Below are 27,807 nucleotides of genomic sequence, written 5' to 3'. Positions count from 1 at the left end.
TGCTACAGTACTTATTCACTCAAGGTATGAGTGTTAATTTTGAGATTGAAGCGAGCAGAAAGGAGGGGAGAATATAATATATATAGTTAAGGGGCTTGGCTCAAACCCCTTAGAAATTAGCAGATGAGTATGTTTTACTTACATTGCCTCTGCATTAGAGTCCTGGTGAACAAGCAGAGCGGGTTTCTGCAGCACTCTCTCACCATCAGCAGGAAGGCAGCAACTGCACATTTAAAGTCCTGATCTGAACCTAAGCGATTTTACAAATAAATGGGAAAGAAACAGCCCCTTCAGTAACACTTCTGTAACACTAAAACATGAAGACCTCCTGCTTTATTGTTAAATATCAGGGCCCTATGCAGGCCAGGTGCTCCCCAGGGTGGCTGTGAAGGGTCTGCCAGCCTGGGCCCTGTCATACCCCAGCCCCAGGTGCTGGGCACCTCACTGGGGCTGGGGACGGGCCAAGGCCAGACCACCATGCAGGGCCTGTGACCGGGCCCAGCTCAGCAGGGCCCATGGCCGGGCCAGGCTGGGGACTCGCCCTGCTGAGGCCTTGCTGGGGCAGTTGATCTGGGCCTGTGAGGCCTGGTGGTGCCCTCAGGGCCCTGACATTTGAGATTAAAAAATCAAGAAGACAAAAGAGTAAAAATAAATAAATAAATAGAAATCTTACACACATTTTGTTTCATAGTGATGTCTCTTTTTTACATTTTATATTTTCCCTTGCATTTTTCCAATGATTCAAAATTTCCTTAGCCATGGCTTTCAATGCAAAACTCATATTTTAAGCCTTTTCAATTCATTATTGTTACTGAAAACAAGGGCAAAAATAAAGTTTGTAATTTTACAAAGACTATCCAAATGGGCTCAGATCAACTTAGGTGGTATCTATTCTTTGGTTTCTCTCTCTCTCTCTCTCTCTCTCTCACACACACACACACACACACACACAATTTGCTCCACCTAAATTTGGCTAACATTAGCATTTTCATCCCAGATTTTGGGCTTCCTATAATGACATACAGTTTTTGTTAAGAAATCCATGACTGTTTTAGAACTTTTCTCAGAAGGTAAATACCAAGATATTTAATGTATACAGTATGTTGGGTTTGGTCGCCATGTCTTTCTTATGGCTCTCAGCCTTTTCCACCACATGATACAGCATGTGGCAGAGACCACCCAGCAATTATTTTTTTCACTGTATTTCACATTACCTCTTTGTTAAGTCCAGTCATAGCCTTCAGCTCCATAAGGTAAAATATTCCTAGATACTTAATACCCTGTGGTTTTCAATCTATATTTAAACCCTGTCTTATCCACTGATCATACAACATGTTCAGGGGCATAAACTCCAACTTACCTCAGTTTATTCACCATTCAGATACACTTGCAAAACTCTCAGCTAGTTTCCACAGATTTTTTAATCTTCTCAGAGCTAAAATAAAAACACCATTTATACTGTATGATACTTGTTAGAGGTGACTAAACAATGCAAAACAAATACCTTAGAAAACGGTTGTTTGTCAAATATCCATGAGTTGATCGTGATTTCTTTGAATTTATTCAAAGTTTTCTGATTGTTGTTGTTTTCACTCATTGCTTTTGAACTTGTCCACTTCAAATGATCCATAGTCACTAGACAATCTATGTAGCAGTATAGCTTTAATGAGTATGTCTGAGTATATATATATATTTTAAGTGATTTTTAACTTCTTTACCAGCAAAATTTGAGTGTGTAACTCTGGTAGTATTTTTCATAGTTCTGATAACACACGTGTGCAGTGGTTTCTGATTTAGCTGCAACCTCACTTGGATGTACCAATACACCAGAACCAGCACAGCAATAGCAGTGTGGTGCTGTCCCTGATTAATTACCATCATCATAGTGGCAGATGCATTAGTCTGGGTGCAGCACCACCTGACTGAGGCTCCCTTGTTCTTACAAGACAAGCTAATAACTTTAACAATGTCATCCCATTCCCTATGGATGTATTATCCCCTCAGGAATTAACTTGGTATTATTTATGTTGTGCTCCAATATGCAGCACTGTGGTAGGAGTACCATGTTTTCTGGCTACCAGTACAGCCTTTCAAGTCACATCTTTCAGGGCTTTTCACTTTCATATACATAAATACAGAGAAATGATACGAACATGACCTGTCTTACTGTTCTGGGACAAAATGTAAAGATGTGTAACACATACAATAGTCCAAGGACAGTATCATTTCGAAGTTATTTATATCTTAAAATAATAATAATCCTATTATTCTCTTTGAATTACCCTTTCTGAGTTAGAGGTATGTATCATTAAGCAATATGACCAGAAATAGGTTTGGCACTCCATAAAATCCATTTAAACAGGGAATACATTGTATATCATAATCCTGAATGCATAGAGCTACCAGTACGAATGCAGATGAAAGAGAATCAGAATAAGGTTATTAGTTGATTTGTTAACGCATGTAAGTGTCAACAGGTGTGATCAACTGGAAAGAGGCAGGTGTTATCAATGTATTGGTGCTGTCATAGAAGAAAGATGTCCTGCAGAAGCCTTAAACATAAAGCTAAAATTGAAAAGTTGTTGAAATCTTCCATCAGGCACCACCTTATAAGTATTTCACATCTGATTAAATGTTGGAAATGTGCCAGAGGGGAGAAAAAAAAAAAAGAAAAAAAGAAAAGCACAGCTAAACTAGTACTTAAATATGTGGGTGCTAAAATACTTGAACTTAACTCTGACATATACTCATTTAAATTTTTATGTTCCATAAAGATGTTGTCTTCAAGGGAGGCATCTGACCCTATTACCTTTAGATATTCACTTGCATTTTCTGCTAAAGACAGCAGCATCAGTTAGCTGTACAGCTAAGATACTTCTACCTCTCCATGATACCATTCTTAGCAATGAAGGGTTAAGATCAACTAAAAAATTAAAATTAAGAGTTCTTTATTTTAAGACCATATAACTTAATGAGAAAAAATGCAATATGTAGAATGAAACAGAGAAAAACACATATTGAAAACTGGCAACTTAAAGCAAAAGTCTGGAAAAAGTGTTCTTTTTATACTAAAATATTTAATCCAATTAGTTTCTAGTTGATACATATAAAATCTAAAAATAATCTTCACTGTTTTTTTTTTTTTTTTTTTTTTTTACATTTTCCCTAACATACTTCATTGCTTGTGAAAGTAATGGATTAATAGTACTTGTGATGGGAAAGCACAGTGTAGATTGGCACAGAGCAAATTTTTCCTTAGAGTAAGGTTGTTTTACTATACAAAGCTGTTTTACTATACTTGAGTCCTGATCTACAAAAAGTCCTTCTTTGCAAGTCCTCACAGAAGTTAGAAATAGAAAAGATTTGTGAGATTTCTTAATTCCAAAACTCAGGGATCAACATCAGTTCAGTCGCTATAGTTATATTATTTTCTAATACTTTGTCTATTATGCACTGAATTATAAATCCATCTAATGATGAGGGCTTACTGAAGTTCACTAAAAAGTCTGTTCTACTATCAAATAGATGGCTCCTTGGAAAATAAGTTTTCTTCATATTTTTAAATATCCACCCACTTCATTTTTCCTAATTACATATTCTTTTAACAGTCCTGGGCAGTGATGACCAGTTATGGTGAATTGCCCCAAATAAAGAGGTAGTTCCATAATACAAATCACACAGATTCACATATCTGACCTTTTCTAAATTAAAAATAAATTCTTCAAAGAAGAAAAGCTATTGCATTAACTCAATTTGACCGTGCGGTAGAGAGGCCAGAATGGTACTCTGCAGAGAAAGAAGTATGCTAAAGCCAAACTACAATGTGTGAAATTCATTCTGGTGCAGAATACCACATAGACTTGTGATGGCTGAATCCCACATAACTCCTGTTTTAGGACTCATGACATTTGGATACAAGTTGCTTGTTCTTCACATGACATACATTTCGTTCAAGATGTCTATAAAAAAAGAATGGTTCCCTCTGGAAGGCACACAATGTGCCAACTAAAGAACTTCCTGAGCTATTATCTGGGCTGAAACATTTTTCCATAAAGCAGAACCATCTATGTGGGGTTTTGTTTTCTTTGAACTCCGTCACTACTCCATAGTTTCTCACAACTACTGTCTCCTGATCTGATCTGCTGAGTGACAGTGCTTCTTGAAATCCCCTTGTTGGGGAAAATATTCTAAAGCCATGAGGGCATCAGCATTTTCTGTGTCTAACTAAATCATTCAATGTAATACAAAAGAACTAGTACAAATGGCTAGTATAAAAGCATACAATTAAAATCTATGGAGAAAAAAAAAAAAAAAAAAAAAAAAGGAAATTTCACTGTTTGAAGAAAGCAACTAAAGCTGTGCACACACACACAAAAGGTAAAGTTTCAAATGAAATTTCAGATTTTGTCTGTGTTTGTATTTGGAATAAAAGTGCCTAAATACAATGAAATTAATCATGCAGAAAACTCTGAAAAATTGCATTCTGGAAAATGAAAATGATCCTTTTATAATTTCCAAAAAAGTTCTTCATGGTGAGTGAAGAACTCTCGAACTGCTAGCATGTTGATACAGCCAAGAATTCCAGGCCTTTGACTACTTTTCATTACATACTTTGGACTGAAGTACAGCTAACTCCCTGTAAGCCCTGGGAATGCCAAATGAACAGCACAGCTTGCAAGCCAGCCTGACGGGCCTCTAGTGATTTGGCTCTCTGTTGGTCTTTGACACAGGTTTCTGAAGAGCAAGGAGCCTGAAATTATGGTGACCCAGCAGGTTCCATGCAGACTGCCACAAAGTCAGGAGGGTAAACTGAGAGGAAATAAAAGCCTTGTTGGATATTCATTGAAACTGAATTGTCTCTGCTAAATGTTTTTCATGCTTTGCATTGCAGAATTTATCTTTTTAATCCTCTTTTCTTGCCTGCACACAAGTTCGCATCTAGGCAATGGTCATATAAAGAAAAAAGTACCAAAGTGTAAGTGCAGATCAGATATGCTTTAAATAGATCATTTTATTCTCTGAGGTACACTGCAGAGAGTGAAACTATTTGGGAACAGGAACCTTGCTTTTTATTTGTTTCACATTCTGGTACCAAGCAGTTAAAATAATAACAATTGCAAAATAATGACTTTGCAGATGTTGCATTTGCTGCTGCATGTGGGCAATGTCAGGAAGAATTAGAATAACCCAAACTGTGTGCTACGGTCTAATAATGTGCCATGCATGATACAAAGTCCTGTGCCTTTGGTGAGGGTATTTTTTTGCCAGTAAAGTTTCTCTACCTGCAGAAGAGGTGTGTCAGAGCATTATTAAGCCTATACCTATCTTTAAAGTTTAATGCTTCACAACACAGGCACCATAGTCAAGATCACAGTACAGGAATATACTGTGATGCACAGGAATGTACATCAGGAAATGACTCCCAGTCTGGCTGCCATTCTGATATCAATGCAGCAAAATGTGTATGGCAGAACAGAAGGTTTTGTGCTAGAGAACAGATAAGTGACATGGATTGAAATTATGGTAAATTTAAATTGATGGCCTAATTAGTATTATCTCTTTTTTTATTCTCTGTAAGAAATATTATCCAGGAGGAACTCATTTTGCATTAATGTTGATATAAAGTGTTAATTCTGTAGCATTTCCATTGTAATCTGGCATTAATTAATGCATCATTATTCTGAAGTGTTAATTAAATTATTACAGAAAGGGACATCTGCCCCAGTTCAGAAAGAAAAAAAAAATGCATGAAAATGAGACTTGCAAAGGTCTGAAATGGTGTGTGACTTCCCACAACACTGGAAGAAGCAAAAAAATAAGCAGAAATAAAGGCAATAGAGCTTGTGGTTTATAAACCACAGGATGACACCAACATTTGTTCACTTGTGATGGAGTTTGATGACAGCATCAGAGCCTCAAAGTCAGACAAGTCATTAGAAATCTGAAGTGGCAAACTTATATAGTAAATGAACTACACTCTACCCTGACTATCAAGAATTACTCACAAGGAATTCAGGGAATTAAATAAAGGCATGAAAATATTCCCAACTTCTGCAAACACTACGGAACACTCCACCTGCCTCTTGGGCAGGAATACCACTATATACAGTCACTGGGAGTACAAGGGCACGATCGGGATTAACAAATAATCCTAGAGTACTCAGTGTTGATTGTTTTGACCTTCTGCCTGCAGTCCAAAGTGGCTTCACTGAAATCAGAATTTCAGTTGCTGTTCTTGTTATTATCAGCTGCATGTTAGCTTTTTTCAAACCCAGAGAGCAGAAAACTCAATCCTTTATCAAAGAATATACAATCTGATCCAATGCCTACTGAAGTCTATAGAAACTAACCACTGACTTCACAGGGAATTGGCATTTAAGCCTGAGTCTGTGAATTGCACAAGCAGACCTCTGAGGGAATGCCACTGAAAGCAAATGGGGCTCTCTGTAAGGGGCCACATGGAACTGGGGTCTCTGTGAATTATTAAACTTCATGAATAATTCAATAAAACATTAGCCTAGAGCCTGGAGCAAATTCTGTGCAATGTCACCTACCTGCCAGCTATATGTCAGAGACAGAGTTGCACAAGATGCTTCCAGGATGTGGCTTCCATAAGATTCAGTGTCTACACTATTCAACAACTCTGCCTGTTTCAACAATTATCACTTTCTTTTGTTACATTTGGGCTTGCATTGAAAGATCTTTAAAATGTAAAAGTTAAATGAGGCTCTTATAAAGAAGTGGTTTGGGTGCAGTATATTAAAGGAAAACTTCAAAGGAGCTCAAGATACCTTTCAAGCTAAGGTACAAAAATTTAAACAAGAACAAAAGCTTCTCTTGTATTTTGAAGCATTAATTGTTCCACTTCTGTTGATGTAAAGTGAAAGAAGCTTTTAGCTAAAAGCACGTAGTATCAACCAACATGGAATGTTCCAAAGTCTCAAGGAATAATTTTAGCTTTGATATAACGGCATGGGTGAATCCCAAATTATAATGCTTTCTGTAGCATGTGCAATATTTTTTGGTAACTGAATCCATTAGATAAACATTAGTGCTTAAAGAGCTTATAGGAATAAATCAGAGTTTCACCTTTTATATTTGTAAGATATTTCACATATATAACTCTGTGAGTGTTGTTTGTCACAACTCTGTGAGTGCTGTTGTGAGTGTTGTTTGATATTTCATAACTTTTTGAGTGAAGTTTTATATATCATTATAGCCTGTTTTTCAGAGGATAAAGTATATAATATTGCACTGTTTGCTCTTTTGTCCATCTGCCAGTTCCCCTTCTTTAAGGAGGGAGCAAAATTGTAGAAAGGATATAAAGTTTGCCCTAAGTTTCATGAAAACTGGCACCTGGGTAGTAAAGAAAGAGCCAAATTAGTGCTTCCACAGAAGAAAGGTTTCAACTGGGAATTTAGCAGTTTTGTTGATTATTGGCCTCTCAGCTGGCCAGTCTGTGGGTAGTTCAGAGCCAAACACAATACATTAGCGTGCCCACTTGTAATTAGTCAAGGATACTGTGGAGGGATTTATGAGACATATGAAGTAATTGTAAGTCCCATGTGCAAGCACATCATGGAATACAGTCAGAGAGGAACATTGACTTGCTTTGGTGCAGATGTATAAGAAATTGGGATACAATGTGCAAAAAACATTACATTTATTGGTGACGTGCATGAACAACTCGCTGTGGTATAATTTGATCACACTTGTAGACTTTCTCAGTAGAAGGAAGTAAAGTTGATATGCCTAACAGTTACTGTATTATCCAGAAAATATATAAAATAATATTTTTAATCTATAGTGCATCTAACTGGTCCATGTAAGGTGACTATGACAGGAAAAGGAATACCTTTTTCTTGTCAGTGCTGCTTTATATTATAGCAAGACTACTCCTGGTTTAGATGATAGATAGGCAAGCTGAAATATGGAAGGATTAATATATAGGTTTTCTTAAAGGCAGATGCTGGTTACCCAAACTGGAAAAAATTTGTCCCAGTTTTCAGAAACACTAAATACTTCACTTTTTATTAGCTTCAATTTGATTTGTATGGACTAAGAATGCTTGAAAATGAGGTCCAGTGTCCTTTCCTCAAGACTTGTAATTAATGGTATAATTTATACATACACTTACGTTACATGTAATGGAAGTTGCATTTCAGTTCTTCTCTCTCTTCTACATTGTATGAGATGTCAGCTAGTGGAAGTTGTGTTAAAATGTGCTTGACAAATCCAGGAGAACCGGTCATAGCTATAAAACAGAAAGTACCATAAATCAATAAATATAAATAGAACTAAATTCCTAGTTTTTCCTCTTTCCAGTGAGAAGGCACAGGCTTTCTAGTTCCTAGAATGGAACTGCATGATTTTTGATTTTCAGATTGAGCTGATGATGCTACAGAAATGCATGGTTAGTACAGCAACATTAAAAGTTTGTTGCTGTGCTCAAGATCATTAACTTATGGCATCATGGACACTACTGCCCTGCACATTGTTTATTTTTACAGTAAACAGTGGTAAAAATGCAGGCTTTACTATATATAAATGAGTTATTTCACTGCTCAGCTTTTCCTGCCAGATGTTTGAGTGGCCAGCCAAACCCTCAGAGATATATAAGCTTGATCAACATGTATGCAAAAAAATTAATTAAAAAAGTAACCTAATACTGTTTCTTTTGTTCATTCTTTAACAAAGTGACAGGATATTTTCATTATTTGCTGAGCACTTATGGATAATAACAAATTAAGTGTTGATCAATCAATATAATGATACATTTGACCCAGAAATAATAACAAGAGAAGATACAGAGAATTTCTAATAAAATTACAATCCCAACAGAATTTGAATTCATTACTTTTGAAATATAAGGTGGACAGTTCCCTTCACTAACGTGGATTTGAACTTGCAGACAGTAAATTATCAAAGAGGCCCTTGTTGCTTGCATGCTGCAATACAATTTTATTAAGAATTACAGGGAAAAATTAATAAGCACTCCAGAGCTCAGAGTCCTGAAGTACAGCATGGCTTAGATCATGGCACAAACTTGGGAACATGCCCTGCTTGGAGTATGTATTCTTTCAATTTAAATATTATTAATGTTGTGGGCAAGGTTAAAAGCTCAGCCCATGTCCCAGTGCCAACCTGCCAAAAGCCTCAGAACCTGCCAAATGGTCTGAGTTTGTCAGTGTGCAGTGAGCATGTTCCTTCTCTTGGTGTTCAGGGCTAATGAATGAGTTCCTGGCAGTGCACATTCCAGTGCTGTGCTCCTAGCATCTTAATGCAGTGACTTCCTTTCAAGAGACGTTAACAATTGCCACATTTCTCTCTACGTTGAACAACCTAATGCAAAATCATGATGCAACAGAGTCCCAGTAAGCACAAGGATAACCTTCATTTCAGATCAGACTTGGTGCATTGAATTCACTTCCCAGGCATTCACAGTTGTAGCTCAGAGATGAAGCTGTCCTTTTCATCTCCTCCCAGCCTCTCCTCTTTCCAAGTAGAAGTCACAAACCTAGTTCCTAGCATGGGACTTTGAGATTGAGCTGCTGATATTACGGAAATGCCTGATTATCAGCCATGTTAATGCCAGCATGGCAGGCTAGGTTTATCTTCTGTCACAGAACAGTGTGAAGTAATATATAGGTCCTGGAGCTAAATGTAAATGAGCTCTGTTACATTCTGGAGGGATTCCAGCCCTGTCAGTATACAGCTCCATGCTGGTGTGGCTGTATTGCTTTCTACAGCACAGTGCAATGTAGATTGCCTATCCAGCCCTCCTAAAACCATCAGGACGGCAGGATGTTCAGGGAAAGAAACAAAATTATCTACAGGAATATCACAGCAGAAGAAAAAGGGCTAGAAATAACAGAAGACTAAAGACATATCTACACTTAGTTTCAGGAGACTAAACAGCTCAAATTAGGTTTCCTTGTTTTGGTGTCTTTTCTCTCCCTCCCTGTGTTTTACTGGGAAGCAGATGGTCAACAGAGGATTATCCTCTAATTCCTTTCAAATTCTTAATTTGAAAGTGTCTTCCTGCAATCCTGGCCAAACTCTTGTCTCCTGATCAACCCATCCCCAAGGCCTGATTAAATAAAGTAAATATTCAAAAACTATGAGCCATTGCCTATTATTAAGAGTGTCAAAATATGCCAACTGAAGCTGTTCTTCAGATCTACGGCCAGACAGCTGATTTACCTTTGAAGTGGACCTTCAGAAGCCATACAACAACTACAGAGATATATATGCAATATTCATAAACAACATAGGGAACATACAGATTCCTCAAAAACATCAAAAAGAGCCCTTACAGATCTGGTAGATTCAGGTAAATTTGCTGGAGAAACAAATCAAAAGATTGCTCAGGAGGATCACACTTTCAAAGGCGTTTTTCTACTTCTAAGCAAAAGAACTCAAACTTGAATACATCCACAACGCATAACAGAACAGAACTGAAACACAACTGCAAACAAGCCATTATCTAAACTATGACTGTTTATTCTGCTCAACTGAAAGTCAAGGATGTGTATGCAGGATTTAGGATTTTTTTTTCAATGACAAATCTTGTTTTATTTTCTCCTTCACTGTTCAGAGTTCTTGCAAATGCTCAGGAGTAGAAAATCTGTTGTTTTCTCTGCTCTCTTGTTGTGTCCTAGTTCTGTTCAAAAAAAAAAAAAAAAAAAAAGGCAACCATTTCTTTTGGGCTCTGTGAATTATATGCCCAAGTGAGGTGAAGTGAATACAAACATAACTTGACGAATACATGAGTATTACAGATCTGGATGTGGGAGCAGGAGATGGCAAATGTACTACAGAAGAGCAGCTGCCAGAGGTAAGCATACAAAATGTGGCTCCTACACAAAAGAATGAGATTTTCAGAGAATCTGGTGGAAAGCCCGACAAGTACATTTTGTTGCTGCTAAAAGAATTTATTTCTGCTGAAACCTATAACTCCTGGGTTAATAAAGTGAACTTTGATGGGACTAGAGGGAAATATGGGCTTCCCAGGAAAGTTAGGACAAACTTAGATGCATTTCTAGAACACAGATTTATGGAAGTGATTGAGGCTGATAAGATCAAAACCCAAGTTAACACTTTCCTTTGCTTTCCTATCACACGCTAAATAGACCTCTGCCACAGCTGGCCTGCAACCAATAAAACTAATGATGCCTGTAAACAATTAATTTCACAGTATCATCAACCTCACACAATTAGTAATCATTCAAGTTGTTTTGCTTTGAATTTTGAGGGGTTTTGCAGGACTTATTATTATGTTAAGGTTAACTGACTCTGGAAATAGCCAATGGCTTGTCAGGATTGACTGCTAAATCACAAGGTTCGAGGAAAAAAAGACATACTGAATCTGAGTTAGTTTGATCAGCTTTGTCCATTTGAGTGAGTACTTTGACAAGAGTCTCCAGAATCAGTAACAATGAAGGATCTTGAAAAGACTGATTCTGCTACTAGTTTTAAAAAATAGGCACCTATCCACCATGCATTCATACTATTAAAATGGTAAAACTGGTGTATTCTTCAGTGTGTTCCTTCTTGCTTACTAATGCACTATCTAAATATATGCAAAGAAATCGGTGTTTGTCATACTCTTGTTAGAGGGATAGTCAATGCAGTGAAGAAGTAATATCCATGTTAGAAAAGAACAATCTTTCTCTGTTGGGAGGGGAAGGTTTCTTGTTGCATCTAATAACACATCCTGTTCTGTGAGTACTGAAGGCCAGCTAAATGGCCTTTCTCTTTGCATGTGTACAAAGGAGGCTATTGAAAAACAAACAAACAAACAAACAAACAAAAAAACAACTGCATGCTAAGCAGGGATGTGGCAGATATAAATCTGTTCGTATGATAGGCAACATCTGCATTTGGGTCATGTGATGGGCATATTTCCTTTTGTTCCTCAGGGAGGGCAACAGCTCTAAGGAAAAGAGCAGGCCATGGGCTGAATGAATTGATTGCTCTGATGAGACAGACTCAGCCTGTGGGCTTGAGGTCAAGTTAGACAAGACAGCTCTAGGGTTAGCATGTTCTCTGTTTCTCATAAATTTAGAGCACAGGTTAGTTTAAGAAATTTAGGCAGGAAGCCAGGTCTCCACTACCTCTGTGTTTGCAACTTGAATGTTGAAATGCCTAACTTTTTTTTTTTTTTTTTTTTTTTTTTTTTCTCATTTATTTTACAGAGGAAGTGTTCAAGTCCAGGTCTATTTTATGCCTTTTCTTTTCTACAATAGGTTACTCCAGGCTTTTTTTCTATTACTTTATTATTATTATTATTATCTTTTTTCACTTAAGTCAATCTTATCTGCAGGTAGATTATTCAGGTATTTTAAAGATAGACTACAACTACATATGGTAAAAATGGCAAAGAAAATAGCTGCACTATTTATTATATACACATATGTATACGTGTGCATATGTGTCTGTATCCGTGTACGTGTGTGTATGTACTGGCTGGTGGTAGCCGATCCATTAATTTTTCCAAAATATCCATTGCAAAAGATATTTTTCATCTTCCTAGTTCATTAATTCAATATAAATCAAACATCAGAGACATAATTAGACAACGATCTTTTAAACATGTTTCAAAATTAATTGACTAGGATGCCTGAAAATGAATGCTATGACTGAATATTATACACTGCTGTATTTCCTGAGGACTTTTTTTCCAAGGCTATTGCCAGAAATTGAAACAACTTGCAAAATTAAAACAGTTTTTTAGACATCACGGAATTACAACATTTTAGATCTAGTGCATCTATACTAAACTCTTTCTTTCAGGATAACTTGCAAAGTCTTTTGACGGAAATATCCCCAGTTATCAATTAAATTCTCATTAAGGAAAGAATTCTAGTAGCTTTTCACTTTTTTTTTTTTTTTTGTCAAACCAATGTATATTTTTAGTCTCAGAATTACTCTGTGAAAATGTCACATTTCCAAAATAAAACACTTGATACTTCTAGAGTCAGTTCAAGATTGCCTCTACGTAATTCAAAATTCACTATTAGTTCTTAATTATTTTTATTTTGCAATATGTGTACTACAGTCCTCCATGGATCTATTAATAGTTTTGTATTCTTAGATTTGAGCTGAAACAGGCCACATAACTTAATTATACATGAGGATTGGCTTTCACAAAGACCTACCTGCTTTGCAAGTTTTGCTAGGACAGGCATTAAAAATGATAAACAAGGGAGATATAATCTCTTAAAATTAAATCACCACACCTACTATCTTTCTAACATACTCACTATGAGTAGTGTTGAAAAATGTGCATGCTTCTGTCCTGAAGAAAACTTGCCTGGACCAAAAAATATAACTCAGTTTTCAACAATACCCTAATTAAAGGCTTTCTTCTCTGCTAACAACATGGTTACATAGCGAGAGAAAAGAACCTTCAAATAAAGTGAAATACACATAACCAGTTCCTAGTACAGGAAAACTCCAAGAAATAATACATATTACATAATTAGTATATGATCTTCCCAAATAATATATTTGGAAAAAATATGATTTATGAATATATATTTATAATTTGTTTTTGTGTGCATGACTGATGACATACAAGGTAGGTACACAGAAAAAAAAACACTCTTTCTTCCTCTGTGATTCCTCAGTTCTTAATTTCAGTGAAATGGAAGAGGAAGATCTGAATTTTATATGTTGATTAGATTGTTTTCACTCAAAGCATTTTGTAACAAACTTTACTGAAAATTTCAGTGAATCAAGCATATTGTGCCTTAAGTCAACAATACATATAATTCATTTTGTAAACCAGCCTGTATAAATAAATGCCAACTGTAACTATCTGAATTTCAGGTCTGAGTTAAATCTTATATATTTAGAACTACAATATGCGAGTGACACAGTAGGGTCTTGTTTATTGAGATACACAGTAGAACCTAAGGAACTGATATTACAGTGGAAAGTAATCTAAATTGCTTTCACAGAATTTCTTCTACTTTCAAGTAATAAAAATGTTACACTCTACACTCTAAATAAAATCTTAGTTGCTATCGACAGTTAGTATGAGATTCAGTCAGAACTACCAAGCTGTGAAAATAAGGCCCAACTTCTGTTGTTTTTGTTGATACATTTGGCATCCAATCATGAAAAACAATGTCCATGTCACTAAAATGGCCTCCAGGCATTCAGTATATCTACATCGAGGTTAAACATCTATGTGAAGATGTGACAGCACACCTTATAAAAGATATTATTGAGTAATATAGACTTTCTGTAATAACCAAACAGTAAAGAATATAGCTTTTTAAAGGTCTCCCCATGGCTGATCTCATGACTCAAAGATGAGAGACTGTGCTGCAAGCTAAGTAATAAAATCTGGTGGATACTGTGGGCTAGCTTGTGACAAATCATATCAAAGTATTATTAAAGAAGGAACTTGAGACCCAAGACTATTATTGATTCTTGACAGAATTTCTTATAAATAAATGTTGCAATCTGATCCTCGACTCCCAAGGCCCTGGTAGAATTCTGACTATTATAGGGCAGGTTGCAAAACAGTAACATTATATTAGTGAAAGTTGAAAGAAGCATATTCAGTGTCAAACAGGTAGCATGGTCTAAAAAGACCAGTAAGAAACTGTTTTTCACAGGCTTCCTGCACCTACAGCTTCAGATTACTGTTTAAAATGGCAAAACAATTTCTGAGCTTATAACAGGGCTGTGAACGTGTTAGTGGAATGAATCTGTGACCCTTTAGAGCACTAAGGACACACCTCCATTAGTGTCCATATTCCTGCACTGAAGAGGCTGATACAGTCAACTGAAATGACAGGGTGATAAATATAAAACCACTATCATCAATAAGACTGGAATGTAAAAGCACTTAGTTTCAGTCTAAGTAACTCACAGAAAGTTTGGTTTCAAGAACCAATGTATCATCCATCACTACTCTACCTTCTGTTGACAAAGTAATTGTAAGATATCTAGAATGGAGGTTCAATATGAACTGACATTTTTGAAAGGAGGAATTGTGTGCTGCACTTACTCATTAAATGTATTTTCCTCCACTAAAGATGTTTCTTTTTTTAGTTTATGTATGAATAACTTTAGTTAAAGTTCCCTTGACACACTGACTTTGCTTTGAATAGCACCTATGTTCATTAACATAAAACCTGAAAGAAAATAATTTTAATGCAGCTTTTTTAACACTTCAAAAGCCTTTAACAAATTGATCGAGCACAATTATGTATTCTAAGGGGAATTGTAAAGAGATCACACAAGGTTGAAAAGTTCTGTTCAATAATAATAAAAAAAAAAAAAAATCCTAAGTAAAAACCAGCACTCTGTGTGGAACTTTGATGCACAGTGGAAGAAAGTAATAAAATTATATAAAAACCCCTGATGTCTCCCTATTTCAATACAGACACACCATTATTGTCTGTATTATTCAGTGCATACAAAATACCATGTTAGTATAACAACATAAAAAGAAAGCGTAAAGGTCAAGATAGTCAGAAATTAGAGAGGAGCTAAATTACCAGTCCACTTAGTACTGGGACTAGTGAGTCAAGGCAAACCTGAACAATTACTTACTAAGATCACACCAATTTATAAATATGGCTGGCTGTCTTTGGGAGGGAATAGATCTCATAATCATGGCATTCTTCCCTTAGCTACAGATATAATATTCCTGGTATTATTTTAAAAGATTGTATGATAACAGCATTCCTTCAAAAACCTTATTAACTAAAACAACAACCCACTGCAGCTGAGTGGTTCAGCTGATATGGAATGAGCTATTACCAAAGAGAAAACTGTTTGCAGAAACCAGGTGCTTTTTCCCTATGTTTATGGGCATAAGTTTATATCTGATTATTTTAAAACAATATTTTAGATGGTGCTTTTCTCATTATAGATTACTAAAATTCAGCCACATCATTAGCTAAATTCAACATGAATAAATTCAACATAAAACCATCAACACGTGGATATTGAAGTGAAGCAACCACAGATTTTCTTTGTTTGCAGAAAGTATATTTCCTGAATAGCAGAAATGCTCTTTGGGAAGATGCTACAGGAAGACTTCCATTTGCATACCCTTTCTCTATAGCAGAGCAAACATAAAACTGCCCAGACTCAGAACTGGCTGGACAGGAAAACGAATGGTGAGGAGAAAGAACAACAACAACAAAAAGGCTGCAGCTAGAATTTGGCAGCTACAAGCTGGATGAGTCTAACATCCCTTCCCTCCTCTGAGCCTCTCAATGCTGCTTCTTTTCAGAAGATATAGCATGCAAGTAATGAGGGATTTGTAGTGGAATGAGATGGAGAGCTGGCTTTTTGATGGGAAACTTACTGTCATCGTAGAGGATCACAGCCAAGTTCAGCAAACTGCACTGAGGGCATCTGCGATGGGTAACAGGCCTGAAAGCATGGTAGCAGGAACAAGATGAAAAGCAGGCAGCGCTGCCGGGAATTAGCACACATTCTAATGCCCACAGCCCACAGCAGCCAGCTCTCGGCTATCTGCTGGCCACCAAGCAGCAGGTGGCACTCCCTGCAGGAGGCGATGGAGAAGACCTGGGCAGTCGGCATTTGCCCCGTGACCATTATCCTGCTGGCTGTGGATGACATCAAGCAATTACTAGGAAAGTTCCTGTAAGGAAGCGACCTCCATTGGTGGATACGTTGTTGAAATACTGTTTTTTTGACAAATTCTTCATTCTCCCCCAGATCTTCCAGGTTGCTCACACAGAATGACTGTTCCTAAGTAGGAAGATGTCAGCTTACCTTCAGACAATATTTATGGAGCCCCAGCTTTCAGTGTTAGGTTTGACCTAATGTCTTAGTTTTAAGAGAGCTGCTTTGACCTGCCCATTCTTTGTATCTGGTGACAACACTGGGCACAGGGGATACATGACTGATGGTCTGCAACAAAATAGCTATTACTTGGTGTGAGATCACTATCATCATTTGAACAAGATTTGCATTTTGCCACAGATAAGGGGGAGTCTGGGAGTAGGCAGGTGATGGTGTCAACAGCAGGAGTGTGGGAAAAAGACCAAGCACAGGGAGGGCAATCTTTATAGCAATCTTCTCAAGGCTGAAGGAGTAGGAATGTGGAACATGCAACCCCACAGCTGAAGCATTTGTCCACCCCCCCTTCCTGAAACCCATCTTTAGAAAGGACAGACAACAGAGAAATTCCCAGACCTTTTCAGATGTCTCCTCCCCTTTCTAAACTATCAGATGCAGTGAGATAGGACTACAGGCTGAATGAAGAAATGCTGCTAAATTTATTGTTTCAGCATCTCGGAGCTGTTGACTCAACACTAAAAATGCCTTTACAATATTCTATTTAGAACAAAAATCAGTATTTTATTTATATATTATGCATGGTTAATATAAAATCAGTAGGATTAGAAGTATTGAATACCTCAAAAACTTAAAAGTCTATGAGGTGTTATTGACAATAAAAGGTGAAATACAAAACAAAACAAAACATAATGATTGGCAGCAACAAACCAATAGCACTGTGGGTTAAATTCTTTTATGCATATGTACAGTATATAAACTCCTGCTCTGTCATAGTATGCACAGGGGGACTGGAGCAATAAAATAGCATTCAGTAAAATGAAGATAACAAAATCTGGCAATGGATGATTGTAATGAATAAAGATACGTTCCCACTAAGTATGGACCGGGCACACATTTTATCTATCCCTCAAATCACGCTACAAGATGGAGGTTTATTCTGTTAGGTTGCAACGTGTTTTTCTGGATAGGCTGGAAGGAAAGTTTATTTGTTTGAAACTCAATGATCTTTGTTGAAGTATCATTAAAACAAAACCCAAACCAAACCAAACCTAGGCTAGTGCCAAGCAATCTTCTGAGACAATAAAATGAGTATGATTGAAGTTGAGATTTGAAAAAACAAATCTGTGCATCGATAAATACAGTGATCAGGTTGAGCAAGAGGTGTCAGACAGAAAAACCTGCTGCAATGTTTGTTGCTGCCAGCACACAGAAAATAAAGCCTGGGAAAGCTTGTTGAAAAATTCTTAGGGAAATTTGTAGAGTACTACTAGATTGATGTGGTGGTTTTCTTCAAGGGCTTATGATCTGGATGGACAATGAACAACAACAGAAGCATCACACAGGGAACATACCTGCAGCTAGATAAGCTTTTTGTATTTCCATTCATGCAAGATCACAAATACTGCATCCTTCTCTACCATGTATTATCCTTTCAGGATATCAGTTTTGTCATTGATGAAGCCAGTTCAGGAGGTTCCTGACCCTTACCTAACACACTCCTTCTGCCTTTTCCTGCTCCTATATCAACTTCCACACTGTCTCATTTGACTGACAGTTGTTTAGAAAGGAAGGGAATGATCTGTGAAAAAGATACCAAAACAATTTGGGTAAAAAAACTTCTCTCCCTCAATGCTCTTTCTCCGCAGAGCTTACATCTCTCATTACAGAGAGAGATACAGGCATGGCCAGAATGGCATAAAGAAGCAAGGCCACAGACTGCAGGGGAACTTCATGTGCAAACCTCACCCCTGAAGAAAACAATCTGCAGTTACCTTCTCATCTTGTTGCGTATAGACCTTGGTATTGAATTAGGAAGAATCATCAGACTTTTAATCACCGTTTACTTTAATTAAGCAGAAGGTACTAATATATTCAGATACTAAATGCCAGTCTAAACAAGGCAATGCCAAGTAATGGCATTCAGGCTACCTCTGGGAAAGTTAGCAGCAGTATTAAAAAAGCCTAGCTGCATTTGTTATGCTTTCCCCATTCTTGCGGAAATGGCTGCAGAAATGGTATAGAGACAGCTGAGTTTATAGTGAACTCCTTCTCTCATTAAGGCTAATAACAACAATTAAAAAGTCAAAACATAGACAAGCGACTGTCATGTTGCCATCTTAAGGTAGTAAAAGTTAGCGGATTATGAAGTGTGCAGAAATATGATCTCATGACATTCATTAGGAGATGAAATACAGGAATAGTCTCAGCAAAAAATGGGAAGAGAAAAGGACTTGCAAGTGGACGTGTTGTCAAGAAGTGAGGAGGAAGAGCTGGATATCAAATTTATAGGTCCTTTGAGTTCCCGAATGAAGAATTTGGAGAAAGTAAAATGTCACCTTCATCAGTCTCGGCTGACTTGCAGTTGTATTGCCAGATGGGACCATTATCATCTGATTGAATTATAATCACGTCAGACATCTACTTGGATCCAGGCATGAGCTTTCAGAAAAACCCTGAGTCAAAGCAGAGCTTTCCTTCCTTTGAGATCCATACAACATATGATCTGGAACTGGATTTAAATGTCTGTTTTTGACTCTTTGAAACACACTTTCACAAATATTTGTTACTCTTGGTTACCCCTCTGTGCCTTATCTCTGTTTTCCTTTTCTTTGTTTCTTTCTAATAGGTAAGGTAGTTATCTAAATTTAAAATACGATTTTGATTCACCTCCAATTACGATAAAAGGGAGATGGGGATGGAAGAGGATTCCTTAGACTGACCTGAAAACAAAACAAAACAAAAAAAGCTCAGCAAACCAAAAACACAAATGTTTGCTTTAGACCACATGCAAATTTCATATAGCATTCAAGCACTAAAGGAGTATTTTGTTTTGTCTCATGCAAGTAATTTTCTTAAAATAGAATGTTATTTCAAATAACTTCAAATGAAATCGTATTTTGAAAATTTTGAAAATTTTGAAACATTTTGTTTTGAAAATATTTAAAAGGCAATTGAATATTCTGACTTTAAAAACCGAGCAGTTCTTGACAAGCTATTTTACAAAATAAAATAAAATAAAATTTTTAAAAAAACAACACAGTGTAAGTCTGTATAATTTGCTGTTATCATTAAATCCTAACTTTCCAATGGTGAATAAAAAGGCTGGGGGAGGAAATGCTGAAGTATACTTTCTGGGCTCATTCATTCATTTCTTCTTTGCAATATTTCAGGAGCTGAGGAGGCAGTCAAAGAAATTGCATTTATTCGAAGAAAAAATATTGAAACGATTCTCGTGGTAATTCCCAGCTGGACATAAGTCATTATTGCTGCTGGCATGCCTTTCTGTTTGAAGGAGCAGAAGTAAGATTCCTGACTTAGAAAGGGATCAGACCATCCAATGAGGAATAGTTCAGCTTTGATTTTTAAATTTTAACAGAATCAGGAGACACTAACAGAATAGCTCAAAAGCTGGCATTGATCTTCATAACCTTTACATCCATTGCTACCAGAATTTGTGCAGTTGGGTTTGCAGCATCCCGAAGCTGTGAGTTTCTTACTATCACACATATATGCACTACAATTGGATAGATATTCCCTTTTTTTTCCTTTTGTTAAGAATTAACAAGCGTGTTTTCGCAAGCCTTGCATGATTCTTGCAAGCTTTTCCTAGGAGGGATGCCTGGAGCTGATTGTGAACTACCCAGCAAAGTGGCCCACCTCTGCTTCCAGATGTATTTGGTATCCGCACCACTGCAGAAATCATATCGCATTGTTGCAGAAAGGCCTGACATAGCTTGCTCTCTGAAAAGCACCTCCTTAACATCTCACAGTTTGCAGACAATCTGAAATCTATTATAATTTATTTTTAATACAAGTATTTCTATATTTTCAAGCTGTATGCACTTATATCTTCAGTCTATAAATCACAGCCAGTGTAGAAAACTGAGTGCATTTGCATTAATGGAAAGCTCAGCTACAAATAAGTTATCCCAGAGAAAACACTTTTATCTTCTAATGCCATATAATCACAAAGAATAAGTAAATAATTCTCTTCAGATGTGTTTTCCAAGATGGGATTTATAAATGGGTGCCTAACTCCCTTAGACATCGCAGTCTACAACAGCAGACACAGGCTTACAAGCGTGGGTTTCATTTACAGATAAAAGCAGAAGAGGCTGGATGTAGTTTTCATTTCCAGAAGAGCTTTGTTGTGGTTACTCCACTGACTAGGAACTGTGATTCCCTGAAACATTTAGCCCTTGAGAAAGAGAAGCAGGAGACAAATCATGTGAAGTGTGGTAGGGAATAGCAAAAGATTGAACGCTTCTTCGAGCTTGAACATGTTTTACTAAATTTTCATCTCTGTTTGGCCAGGTGGTAGTTGAAACACATTAAATGAAAAGCTATGTGGGAGTGTAACACTGTGTTGCAGTTGCACTTTGTGCATACACTTCTTATCTTTTTTAGGAACTTATTCCAGATGTTGCAGTAGAGGAAAATAAAACAATTATCTTGGTCATGTTTTAAGATAAGCTCTCAGCAGGTCTGGAAAATGTTTTAATCTGGCCTTCCAGCTCCTTCAGCAAATTCCCTCTAATGTTACTTTTCTAAAACTGTTTATGCCCCCTTTTATTTTCTCTCCTATTTGATGTGTGTAGAAAATTCAACAAACATGACAAAAAAGGAATATAAAAAAGGAATAAAACTATTGATATTTAGTGGCAAATACTATTTAGTGTTTTACTGCACTAAAATGTAGCAGTAGACAACTCTAGTTGTCTAGTTGTCTAGTTGTCTAGTTGTCTAGTAACTCTAGTACATAATTAAGGAAAAGCTCTTAGGATTTTAATTTACCACTGTCTCCTGATACATAGAGTCCTAATTGTAGTTCTGGATAAGCAATACTTTAGATCATGACACTGGAAAAAGATAATTTCAGCATCATCAATACAACAGCAGTATTTTCCAGCCCATACGTAACCACTCTGCTTGGTTAGTTTGGGATAGAAACACTACATTTCATTAAAAGTACAGGGGAATTACATCCGCTGTTTTCATTTTCCTGTGGAAAGCGACAGAATGCACAGAGAGTGGGAGAATCTGAAAGGACCAGTATCGAGTCTTCAGGACAATACATATCATCTGCTCCTTACAGGGAGATCCTGGAAAAAAAAACTTGTTCTTTATGAAACACAATGCAGCACAGCGCTGGGTAGGAAGGGCTGCAAGGGCAGAGCTGGGCAGGGCAGGGAAAAACAAGGAAAGCAGAGTGAAAATGTGTTGTATTATCTGCAGAATTCCTTACTCATAGGTTTTGCTGGCAATCCTCAGACCTCCAGGTCCCTTCGTGGATCACTTAAAGAGTGTGTGATTCTCTCCCTTACCCTGCTGGCCACCACCCCCCTGCCCTTTCAGTAATGCTCTGCACACACAGCACCAGCACTCTGTGCCCAATTTCTCCCTTTCTTTTTCTTGATTTGGTTTATTCAGTTGGACTGATAAACAGCATTTCCAGTGTTAAACAGCTGCTATGAGCTCAGTATTGCCCCATGATATATGATACCACAAATCTTGCTGAATTGTCCTTCTTTTCTCCAGTCTAGGCCCTTTTCAGACGTTTTTTCTAGCCATCCTGATTTCATTACAGTAAATGTCATATCTCCTTTAGCTTACAAATTCCCAGTCACAGAACTCAGGCAGCCACTTTAATGTAATGTTAAATTTTTAAAAATACTTTTATGTTATACATCCATTCACTTCTTAAGAGTAATTTAAAAATACTGTTATGTCCCAAGCAATTTTATTAATACTTCCCCCCCCTTTCTTACAATCAAAATTAACATCTGTACAAAGAATACACCTTCTCTTTTAAATAATTACTTTTCATCTTGAATCACACTTAGAATATGCCTTCTAACTCTATCCAGTGTAAATAATGTGTAAAATAATCAAAGCATCATCACAACCTGACAGCAGAAGCCTTTTGATGAACAGGGTTTTATGTAGGATTATCATATGACATTTCCAAACTACATTATATTTGAGTCATATACTATTGCATTAAATCTTCTAACATGCTGGATTTGTACATTTAGCAAGTTATCAGTGTTCTCCTTTGTGGTCAGATTTGAACAGCAATTGCAATCAAAAGCACCAAAAGTACAAAAGGAAAGCAGAGCAGAGGAAAGATACTCTACTAATGAAGAGTCAGATTTTGTTCCTGTTATTTATTCCTCTGTTCAGCCCTGACAATGTTATTGGGTTTGTTCAGAGCACCAGATACCAATGCAATCCCTAAATATGTTATAACTTAGAGAATTAGATATGCTGAAAAAACAAGCATTATAAATATATAATAGTTATAAAAACCATCTTGGTTGGAAGAAATGCCTATCCCTCCCGCCCCACACATAGCATTCATAGTAGTCAATTTCCCCCTACCCTACAGTTTCTCTACAGGTTTGATAGCGACCTACACATGTTGGCTTCCCCCAAATCTGACAGGTACTGTGCATGGTGCCTTGAGAGTGTTTGTACTGCGGCATACTCAGTTGGGTGATAGCCATGCTTTCACTCCAAATGCAACCCCATACCTTGAAAAGTGTGTAGTTTAGCAGAAAGTGGCTTCTGTGACAGGACAAACGTCAGGAATCATCTAGTTTCTGGCACACAGAAAAAGATCAGATCCTCAGTTTTGAACAGGGATGAAGCTGAGCCATCATGACAGAAAGTAGTACTACAAGATCTAGGATAGGTTAGGGAGAAAGGGTCATTGTTCTTACCTGCTAAGTGATTATCCCAGACTACTGTATGATGCACATACATCATATATCAAGCACAGTAAGCACGTTGCAAAAATAAAAAGGCCCATTCCCAACAGAGTCTCCATAGAATAAAGCAAAACACCTTCAAACCTTCACACATGCTCAAAGGAGAGTTTTAATACATCTTGCATTAAAATTAAGGTAAGACAGTATGGTATTAAGGTAAGAAAAGTCCAAGAGTAACATAACAAAATGAAAAATTAAAAAAAAAAAAAAAAAGAGAGAGAGAAGCTGAGAGAAGGAAAAGAGGCTGAAAGATGGATGAAAAAAAATGGTGGACCTAATAAATCCAAGTTATAAAGAAGAGAGGGGAGGAGAGAAAAAAGATGGTACTAGAATCATTGTAGAAGAAGCAAACAAAAATTAAATCTTAGTGAGTCCATATCCTTTTCTGGATTCAGCTATACCATCCTGTTGGCCCGTATTTTACCCTAGCTCACAAAAAATACTTTTTTCATCACTGGACCAGGTTGTACCAAATGGCAGTTTTTTAACAATGGTATTTCCCAGGGGAAGAAACCATCCCAGGACTTTACCTTTTTTGCAGAAGTTACTGGGTTTAAACACTAGAGTGGAGGAGAAAAAGGAATAACAGAGAAGAGGTTAGTTAGAATGAGAGGAGTGGCACCAAAGCCCACGTGGTGACAGAGACTAAAGCAGGGCTCAGCAGTGCTTCCAATGCCGATGGTTGGTCCTTACCTCGTAGTCAGCAAATTTCACTGCTGGGGCCCAACCCACACTTCTTATCATGAGGGAGAGGTGCAGCATTATAATGCTTCTCAGACAATAAACTTCCCATGCAGATAACTTTCTCAGCATTTTAGAATAGTTCAGGATCCTACACTCTACTATAATTAAAAAAATCATTGCTCTTTCACCCAAAAGGTTATAGATTCTTAAAGAAACAGACTGGGTCTCCTCCACTCTGAACTGTCTATTTCCTACATACAGAAAAAGGATATTTAAAAATATTAAAATAAAATAAAATAAAATAAAATAAAATAAATCATTAATTCTAATATGGAATTATTCCCCTTTACCCTTTCCCTATCAGACTGAGGACTGAATAGTCTCTAGAGGTCCCTTCCAACCTCTTCCTTTCTGCGAGCAGACTCAGAGGATCACAACCACTGATGTAGCCTAATTGCTTATCACAGGCTAAGATCTAATGAAAATATCTGTGTTGTAAAATAATATGGTTCAATTGAGATCAGAAAGAAACACATTGCTTAAGAACTTTAAACACTTTAGCTGCTAAAATAACTGTATATTCTAAATTATGAGCACCACATCCAGTTCTAACCGATAATTTACCAAGTGCTAAATTCCATCTGAATTAATCCAGAATACTGACGTTCATTTTTCAGCATTCTGTTCCAGCACTGATTTTCTGTACTACTTATCTTGGCAATAAATATAACCCATATCACATTATACATTGAAAACATAGCAAACAGCAAGTCTCCCTCCTTAATAAAAGTGAGCTGATGCAAGTATTTCTTGTTCAAATGAGCATAATCATGTCTCGGTTTGGAATACTTTAGTATCACAAGTGATAAGGAAAATATTTGGATGAACACAGTAATGAAGAGGTTAAATCTGATTGTAATTAGATTTCAGTATGCATGGTCATATGGCTAATAGTAAATTTTCCTTGATTAACTGATCCTGTTTGTTAAGAGCTCCTATTAACATTAGCACACTCTATGTCGGCTGTAGAGACACACCATGGACCAGTGCAAGATTAATGAAGGCAGGTACGCATGCTGATTAGAATGTGGCAGTTTAATAAACTCTTCTAACATTAAATTATTTAATGCATTCATGCTCATGTAGGCTATTCGATGGTCAGCTTGACCACCTATGTGTTAATATTGGGAATTGAAATGCAGAGGATGGAAGAAATATAGCAGTGGATGAGGTAATTAGCTCTCATGTCTGATAAATGGGGCAATACCTATGTGTATACATGTTTTAGCACATCACAAATGGTGCTTTCATTAACTGGAATCTCTTGCTGAAAATTTTCAGAACGTTTAGTTTGATTTTGATCCCATAAACAATTCAACTAACTACTGTAGCCAGCGTCTGTTTAATATTTGAAGCAAATTTAAAGCAAGCTATAGTGATAAAATACATTGTTAAAATATAATACAAAAATTATCCTTGAGGCTTTATCATCATTTGGGTGTTCTTCCAGGGTACTGCTTGGAAACAAAGACAATGTTCAAAAAATATTACCAGAAAAGTTATGTGCTGTGGGTTCATACTTGCTTCATCTTTTGTATTCCTTTCTCCTGTGTCACTGGCAAACACTTGTTAACTTTGCAGGAACCTCATTTAAGTTGGAGGAAGATGCCAAGCCAAACCATTCCTCTTCAATCCAGTACCAGCAGCATCTAAGCGTGCACTTGAGGTACACACTGAATTGCATTTCATCTTGTTAAGGGGCAACACAAGACCTGTGTCATATACCGTACCAACTCGCATTGAAAGCAACATAACACAAAGGCAAAGTTTTGATTAACGTTGTGTGCCACATAATTTAACACACTGCATTTCACCTTCAGTGGTGTCCAAAACACAACAGGGGAAGTGCTGAGGATTAGCCTGGTAGCCCTTCTGCCCAACCCTTTCTGCTGGCATTTGAATCTCTTTTCAGATCACTTAGCAAATCTAAATAAATGATGGGAATGTCTGATGGGCTTCAATTCAACACTGTGTCCAGCTTCAAAATCTTTAACAAAATATAACCTTGCTAAAGCACTTTGGTGAATGAGCACTTTACTTATTGACTGTGGTCTCTGTCCATTCATTTACAGTAAGCCACTCATTTCAAATAGCTTTTGTAACATTTTAAAGATTAAAATGATATAAAATGAATAGCCTTAGTACTGATCAGACATGTAAGTGCATAGTACTAGAATTTAATTAGCCAAGCTATTACGTCATTGCCAATAGAGCAATGTGCCAATATTTATGAAAACATCACCACCAGTCCAGGCCTATGGAACTTGCCTAAACAAAGGTATATCAGTCATGACTGTGATGGGAACTGTGCCTTTCTTCATAAAGGTTGGGTGCTAGCATGGGAAAAGATTAAAAATAAAAATAAAAATAGCAGGATTTGTTGGGCATTAGAAAAGAAATGTGACTCTGTAGCCCTGCTGCTAGCCTTTGTGTAGTTAAAGGGAACTGTGGAGTCCTCACCATGCTAAAATACATGCTTTACTTCATAGCTGCTCAGCCTGAAGAGTGTAACCTGCTGAACCACTTCTTCAAGCACCAAATCCTAGGAAACACCCTCCCTAGGGAAGCTATTTGACCAGCTTTCATCACGACTTCTCCCAACCTCAAACTGTAACTATGTTTCAATGAAGGGTTGTATTTTGTATTTTTTTTTACCAGGAGTGGGTTTTATCGTTAGAATTGTCACAGATGCCAGCAAAGCAGAAATCAGTTTTTAGAACATCTGCAAAACATGGTGAAGATTTGCCATGGAGAATTAGGGGGCTGCAGCTCTCCATTGCTGTCTCCAGCTAGCTGCCACGTCACAACTGCATCCAGCTTTGTACTACGTGCTGTCTCCCTCCTATTGCCTTCATAAATAATGTTTTCCACCCATTTAAGGCCGGGCTGTACCCAAGACACACTATGGTGTTATCATCCCTTTACAAAAAGGATTTGGGCAAGAATCTCTCAATGTGCCCCTTAATCCATCCGAGGAATCACTACTGTGCTTCCCGAGACATTCCCCCTCTCCCATGTCCCATGGCAACCTAGGCTTTTGGCAGGCATGACCATCTCTGAGGAGTGTGGCCAGCCCAGATGCTGTGATTAAACTCCTTGCATTTTCTTCCATTTCTGGCTAGTGTCGGTCACTACTGTGGTCATAAACTATTATTTTCTTGTTTGCTGGCTTCTGCAGGTGCCCTTTGATGACACTTGCTGCTGACTGTTTCCGATGACTTTTGCAGACTTGTGATATTTACTGACATGATGCTAGATCTATTTTTAGTGCTTCTTGTCCTGAAACTATCCTACTGTCTGAACTATTTTTATGCAGCCATGGGACAGATTGAAATGCCTTTTTTTTTAAAAAAAAAAAAAAATATTTTTTAATATTGCGATAAATACAAACTGAACCATGTAAGCATCCACTCATTTTCAAGGTTCCTTCCAACCTGGGTTGTTCTGTGAGTCCATGATTTTGTTATTATTTTGTTTCATTTTGGTTTGGCCAGGA

The sequence above is a fragment of the Oxyura jamaicensis genome, chromosome 8 (assembly GCF_011077185.1).
Source record: "Oxyura jamaicensis isolate SHBP4307 breed ruddy duck chromosome 8, BPBGC_Ojam_1.0, whole genome shotgun sequence".
Classification (NCBI taxonomy): Eukaryota; Metazoa; Chordata; class Aves; order Anseriformes; family Anatidae; genus Oxyura; species Oxyura jamaicensis.
The sequence above is the reverse complement of the archived record's forward strand: the minus strand, read 5'-3'. Positions refer to the sequence as shown.